Genomic DNA, 6,425 nt, shown 5'->3' on the forward strand with positions numbered 1-6,425 from the left:
GTAATCAGGAATCCAGAAGTTTAGTAAAAAGTAAGAATAATATGAATTAATTAATAAATAATCAAGAATTTATCTATTAAATTCATAAAATTCTAATAAATATTGTGGCATTAGTCTTAATTTTTTGTCTGTGTGTCTTCAATTTTTTATTGTTATTTCGTTACTTAATTAAAAATGAGGTATAGGATTAACGCAGAAACTGACGCTGGCGAATTTTATTTGTACAGAAAATGAAATAGTATATTATATAACAAGTGCGGTAAACTTCATTTGACTCACGAGTTTATTTGACACGAGCGGAGCGAGTTTTTAATAAACGAGCGAGTTAAAAAGATTACCGAACGTGTTGCATACTATATATACTTTTTCTACGACCGAAAATGTCAAAACGCATGTCGAAAATCAGATTTTGATATAATTTTGCACTCCTACCTACTCAAGGCGTGTGCGGCAGCAGCGAGATCTGTCGCGCGTTTTCCGCGAAGGGAATTTTAATTCTAAAGATTTTCGTTGTGCGTTTTTATGTTGTCCGTGGCGTAACACCAGTAAGTTCTGCGAATTGAGTAGCAAAACTTACAGCAAAGAGGAAGCAGGCCTGCTGAGGAGACGGAGGCGTGCGCTTAAGGTGAGACCTTAAAGTTCTTTAGCGGCCCGTTTGGCGATCGGTAGTATTTCTAAATCTTTAAAGCCTACAGTCCACTTTAAAGCTCTTCCGAGCTCGCCGCCCATTTTCTTTTCATATCGGTGGTTACTCCGCGAAAAGAAATTATTTGGTCCTTCGAGCCGGATATGAACCAGCGACCTATGGATATTTTCAGGTTTTAGATTTAGGGTTTGTAGACAAAAAGAAATATTTAAATCTCAAAAATCTCGATACTGAATATTGTAATTATGGTTAAAATATGTAAAAATATTTTTCTAATCCCGTCTGTAAAATACCAAATTACAGACCGATCTAACGGAAGCGTCGTTTCCCACGAATCCGAGCCACTTGGGACATTTCCGGGATTTTACCGCACGGATTTGGGAGCAATCTGATGTTTTAGGAGATATTTCCCACTCCGTCAATTTTGACGTTTGTCAATTCTGTCGTTCATGTCAGTGTTTTGCGAAAATGTACCCAAAAACTAACGGTCGTAGAAAAAGTATAGTATGCAACACGTTCGGTAAACTTTTTAAGTCACTCGTTTATTAAACACTCGCTTCCCTCGTGTCAAATAAGCTCATGAATCAAATGCCGTTTACCGCACTTGTTCCATAAAATACTATTTGCTCACTTAATTGAATAAATATTGTTCTTCTATTGACTATTATTATTTTATCGAAAAAAAATGAAGGTAATTGTATTGTGAGATTTTAATAAATACATGAAAAATGAGAAAAATGACCCATCAAGCGTCAGACCTCTCCATACGCGTTAATTAAATGCTATCCGGTTGTAAATGGAGACGACCTAATACTTACCAATTAAATATCTGATACATCTATTCATGTTGAGAGGATTCCGATCCAACGTGTTTATTAATGCGGTTAAATCATTCACAATGGCGAAAAGGCTTTTGGAATAACGAGGATGCATTCCAAATGAAGTCCCATCGGTTAAAATGTGGTTAATCAAAATTTACCAGCTCTTGTGATTTACGTACCCGATAATGATTATGCACATTAATAAATAACAGAGTAGAATTATCATACCTCAGGTAGATTATAGATTTTCGTACAGAATATGAATTTCATGGGCTTAACCATTTTTTTTCAACCACTTAATGGTACCTGAACACTTTAAGGAAACAGCCACTGCCGGATCTGCGTTAAGGATAAAATTTATTTTGTTGTTTCTCTTTAAGTTGTATGCCCAAATCGATGCTAATCATTATTATATCGACTTTATGACAACAGATGTCACAAATGGCGAAAAACTTTGCATGGCAAATTCAGCAGGAATATATCGCTAAAGACAAAGTAAAATATCTTTCTGACATTAAATAATTGAAGGAAGTAGACAAATTCCATTAGTCTAACGTTTCGTAGGTTTAGATTAGCAAACATAAGCAATTGCTTTCACTGCAACGCACTTTTTTTGCATTTCTTCTGAAAATATACTCCTCATTTTTATTTGTAATTATTTCATTACTTAGTTTCACAGTAAAATTGTTAGTATAATCAATTGTTTGCTTATTTTAAGAATTAAAGAAGATTCGAATAAAAAACTAAAAACCTATTTTTACGCTAAGTATAAGTATAAGTATGTACTCGAATATGTATGCAGAATTCCGCAAAAATAAGAGAAGCGATAATTTTGTTTAACCTGCCAATTAAATATTATTCCTATAATTACGAACTCCAAATTTAATTTTAGTTATGTCTAAATGAGAATGGCGGTAAAAAAAACAAAAAAAAAAATGAAAAAGAAGAACTCACTCAATTTCCCAAATTAACCTATTTCTTAAAAAAAAATCATATTCAAATTCAAACCCAAGAAGAAGAAGATGTATATGTAAATCCGCCCATCCACGTTATAAACTAATCAAGATTGCGAAATAAATGTAAATTGAAAATGTTCTACAACATGTTTTGAAAATTCCTATTTTATTTTTATGGAAAATCTTAAATTGTGTCAGTTTAATGAAAACCCTGACATTTTCGTAGGCAAAACTGGAAAAACTCGTCCAAAAGACGATGAAAATAAAGAAAGGTTTGATAACAGGAAGCATTGTGAATATTTACATCCTCCTATTACCCGTCCTCAAATCTTAGAAAGGTTCCTTATAAAACTAGAAGAGGTAGACGTCGCGGAAATTCTTTTTAAAGTGAGGTTATATAATTTCAATGATTTAATAACAGCCACTCCGAATATTTACACATACTTCAAATATTTCTCACAATTCCCGTGAGTAACGTATCAACAGAAAGATCGTTTTCTATTTTAAAAATCTGGAGCTGGAAATACCACTAAAAAAGCCACAAGCGGACAGAAAACTTTCAACGGCCATGTTAGCGTCAAAGTTGTAACTCTTCGAAATTTTTTCATGTTCATTACGATACTGCCTGTATTATCAGCATAGGAGAGGCCTATGTGTTACGTCCAGTTGATATATGATTATATACATAATGCGGTATATTGCCGATTAGTTAGTTGCCTTTTGCATTAAAAATGCCGAAAATTCCCAGACTTCATCGATCCAGAACAAATCTACAAATGCTACGTCCAAATTAAACCTCTCCGTGCCGTAATTCAGGGATAAGCGGATTGCTTAATGCGATTTATTAATATCGTAATCTACCGCTTGAGTGTCTATAAAGTAACCGAAACAACATTAATTGTACTTTAACACCAACTCGATAAATCTGCAACCGTGTTGTCAATTTAACTGTCCCTATTATTCTTTGGTGGCACGTCAATTTTTTAGCGTTAAGGAGCTTGATCGACAGTTTGAAATTGAAATTCTTTTTCCTCGTTTAGTTCAGTAAGACATTAATCAATAATAACAATACTAATGAAAGTCATTATCATCAAATATTATAGGTTACTGTGTTACCGTAATACTATTTACAAATCTTCTGGATACCTCCTAAGAACTTGCTGACGTTTTGGTTAGTTTTGACTTCTACACAACCTAACTGCAACTATTTTAGTTGGATCAGTTATAAAGTACAACGTAAATGCTAATTACTACTTCTACAGGCGTGGAATATACTAAAAAAGTGGTATAATTAATAAATTATAGTGTGGCCGCGTCCAAGATAATTTCTTGTAAAGTCTGTTTATAGATATAAGAATGTGACTCACTCATATGAATGAAGAAAAGACCCGGGCAAGCTGTAAGAATGAAATATGGCCGAACAGGTCCGTACTTTGCTTAGAATTTAATTATTTGGGGTTTTCTTAGGAAAGATACTAAACAATATATATTTATTTATGTATGTATTTATGTTTAAATCTAAAATAAAATTACAAATTATTTTTATTACTGACTTAATTTACTTAAAATATCACTATCGCTATCATCGCCTGTTCTAATTATTATTTGTTCTATATTATTTGCAATATGGATATACGATTGTTCTGCTTTTTCTATATGTTTAGCAGAATTTGCCCAGAGGAGGGATGTTAAAAACTTCGGTTTCTATAAGTTTGAGGACATTGGAATTTTCCCCGTGGAAAAACATTGTTACGACGAATGTCAGAAAAATCATTCAGACTGAAGCGGCAGGCAGTTCTAGTAAGAAACTAAGAAAGCCAAAATTTGAAGATTTGGATCGGGCAATTAAAAATGTACCACTCTCTAGACCTATCGTAAAACTAAAAGCAGAAAAGTTTGCTGGACAGCTTGGCATTATCGATTTCAAGGCCTCGGGAGGATGGTGGGAAAGTTGAAACAGAGACATGGTATAAATTATGGACAGATATTCGGCGAAGCCCGTGATGTCGACTGAAACGTCTCTAACGATTGGCTGGAAAAGACGTTTCCAAAAGTACCCTGCTGAATACATTTTTAATGCTGACAAAACGGACATTTTTTTACAAAATGACGCCAAATAAAACTTTTAAATTTCGAAGCGAAAAGTGTGTGCGTTGAAAATTTTCTAAAGAACATATAACAGTGTTAGTAGCTGCCAATACGAGTGGGAGAGAAAAAAGAAAGCTAGTCATGATTGGAAAATTAACTAACCCACGATGTTTTAAGAACATCAAGCCTTTGCTGGTCACTTACAAGGCAAACAAGTCTGCATGGATGACATCGCAAATTTTTGAAGAGGAAATACGGAAATGGGATGCAGAATTAAAGGGAAGGAAAATATTACTTCTCTTAGATAACTGCCCTACACATCCTAATATTCCACGGAATATTAATTTGGCATTTCTTCCAGCCAAAACAACAAGTGTATTACAGCCGATGGACCAGATCGTAATAACAAATCTTAAGAGTCGATACAGGAAAAACATTTTAATGGAAATGATCGAGTCCGAAGACAAATTTGTCATTAATATGCTAGATGCAGTCAACTTTATCAGTAAAGCTTGGAAAGAGTTGACAGCAGAAACAATTCAACACTCCTATCGTCATTACCGAGACAGAATGCTAACAGTTGTTTCAATCAGTTCTAATTTGACTTACTGAATACTCTAGATGATAAACTTGCTTTAATCCAGGAGGACTTATTACCGGGACAAAATGCCAACAGGAGTTGGAAGATGAGCAGCCACTAAGCGAGTGGATAAAGCAGTTTCAAACAACAATTACATTTACGAGTGAGGAGTTGCAAGATTTTATGGTGATAGATCAGGATTTGCCTACAACAGCAGACTTGATAGAGGAAGCCATTTACAACAAGCAAGAAAAGGTGAGGAAGAGCACCAAGAGGAAGAAGAAAATGAAGAAGTTGATCTGGGACCACCACCAACCATTCAACAAGCCCTATATTCAGTTAAGCAGCTAGAAATTTTTTTTATGTATCATGGGGAAGATGTCCGTCTCGAAGAAATGGTGAAAATACAAGCCAAAGTACGAGATGTTAAAAAATGTATATAAAATAATTAAATATTACAGAACACATATGAGTATTGTTATTTTTCAAGTGCTTAACTCTTTATAACGAAAAACCTTTATAACAAAAAAAAAAGTAGTCCCTTCAAATTCGCTATATAGAGTTTCGATTGTATATTAAAAAATCTCATATCTCTTCCATTTGGTACTTTTGGATATTTATGGAGTTTCCATTGCTCTCGAGGTTAATTAAATTAACAGGATTCAGTAGATACGTGACTAAAAACAGATATCGTTGGGAAATACAGCAGGTACCGGATATGTTAAAAATTTAAACAGAAATTTTATCATTTGAAGTAGAAGTAAACGAATTCTGCCACATAGCCCCCGCCTATTGTTATAGACTGAAGATTGGTAACCAAACAACGACTTCTTTTCGCGATTAATTGCGAAAAAGGAGAGAAAATTCCACCTCGAGCGGATTTTAAGTATTCCGACACTCTCCTAGGGGATCATCGATAAAGTGAACGCTTAAACAAGTAAACGTGAGTGAATTGTTGAATACGGGGTCTGTATTCGTGATCTGGTTTGGTATTATTTACTGCAATAGAGTAAAGAAAACCGCATTGAATTCAAAATGGTTTCCTTGTAGCCTAAAACCCACTCCCTATTGACTTGTTTCAGAAGGGACTTCGATGATTAGATTCGCGGTTTAACGTTTATCATTTTAAAGCGAATTATTGAAGAACGACATTTAAAATGATAATTCTGGAGGAGCGTCAAGTATGGCGGCTTAACTTATTGCTAACGGGGACGGTGATTTGGTTAATTATAAATCGTTTGCAAGTGTTTAACTTGATTTGACGTTTTCCGACAGTTTCGGAGACAATTGCATTTGCTCGTTGGTAATATTTGTCGGAAAGTTGGCGATGTTAT

At 34.4% G+C, this 6,425-nt stretch overlaps 1 protein-coding gene across 2 annotated transcripts in view; it reads left to right on the plus strand.

Moving 5' to 3' along the window:
• The window catches only part of LOC132705182 (E3 ubiquitin-protein ligase TRIM9), a 279,868-nt gene that overhangs the window by 211,409 nt on the left and 62,034 nt on the right, over positions 1-6,425 (plus strand). The gene's annotated exons all lie outside the window — the stretch shown is intronic.

Source organism: Cylas formicarius, unplaced genomic scaffold (assembly GCF_029955315.1).
Source record: "Cylas formicarius isolate icCylForm1 unplaced genomic scaffold, icCylForm1.1 PGA_scaffold_7__23_contigs__length_41026272, whole genome shotgun sequence".
NCBI classification, from domain to species: Eukaryota; Metazoa; Arthropoda; class Insecta; order Coleoptera; family Brentidae; genus Cylas; species Cylas formicarius.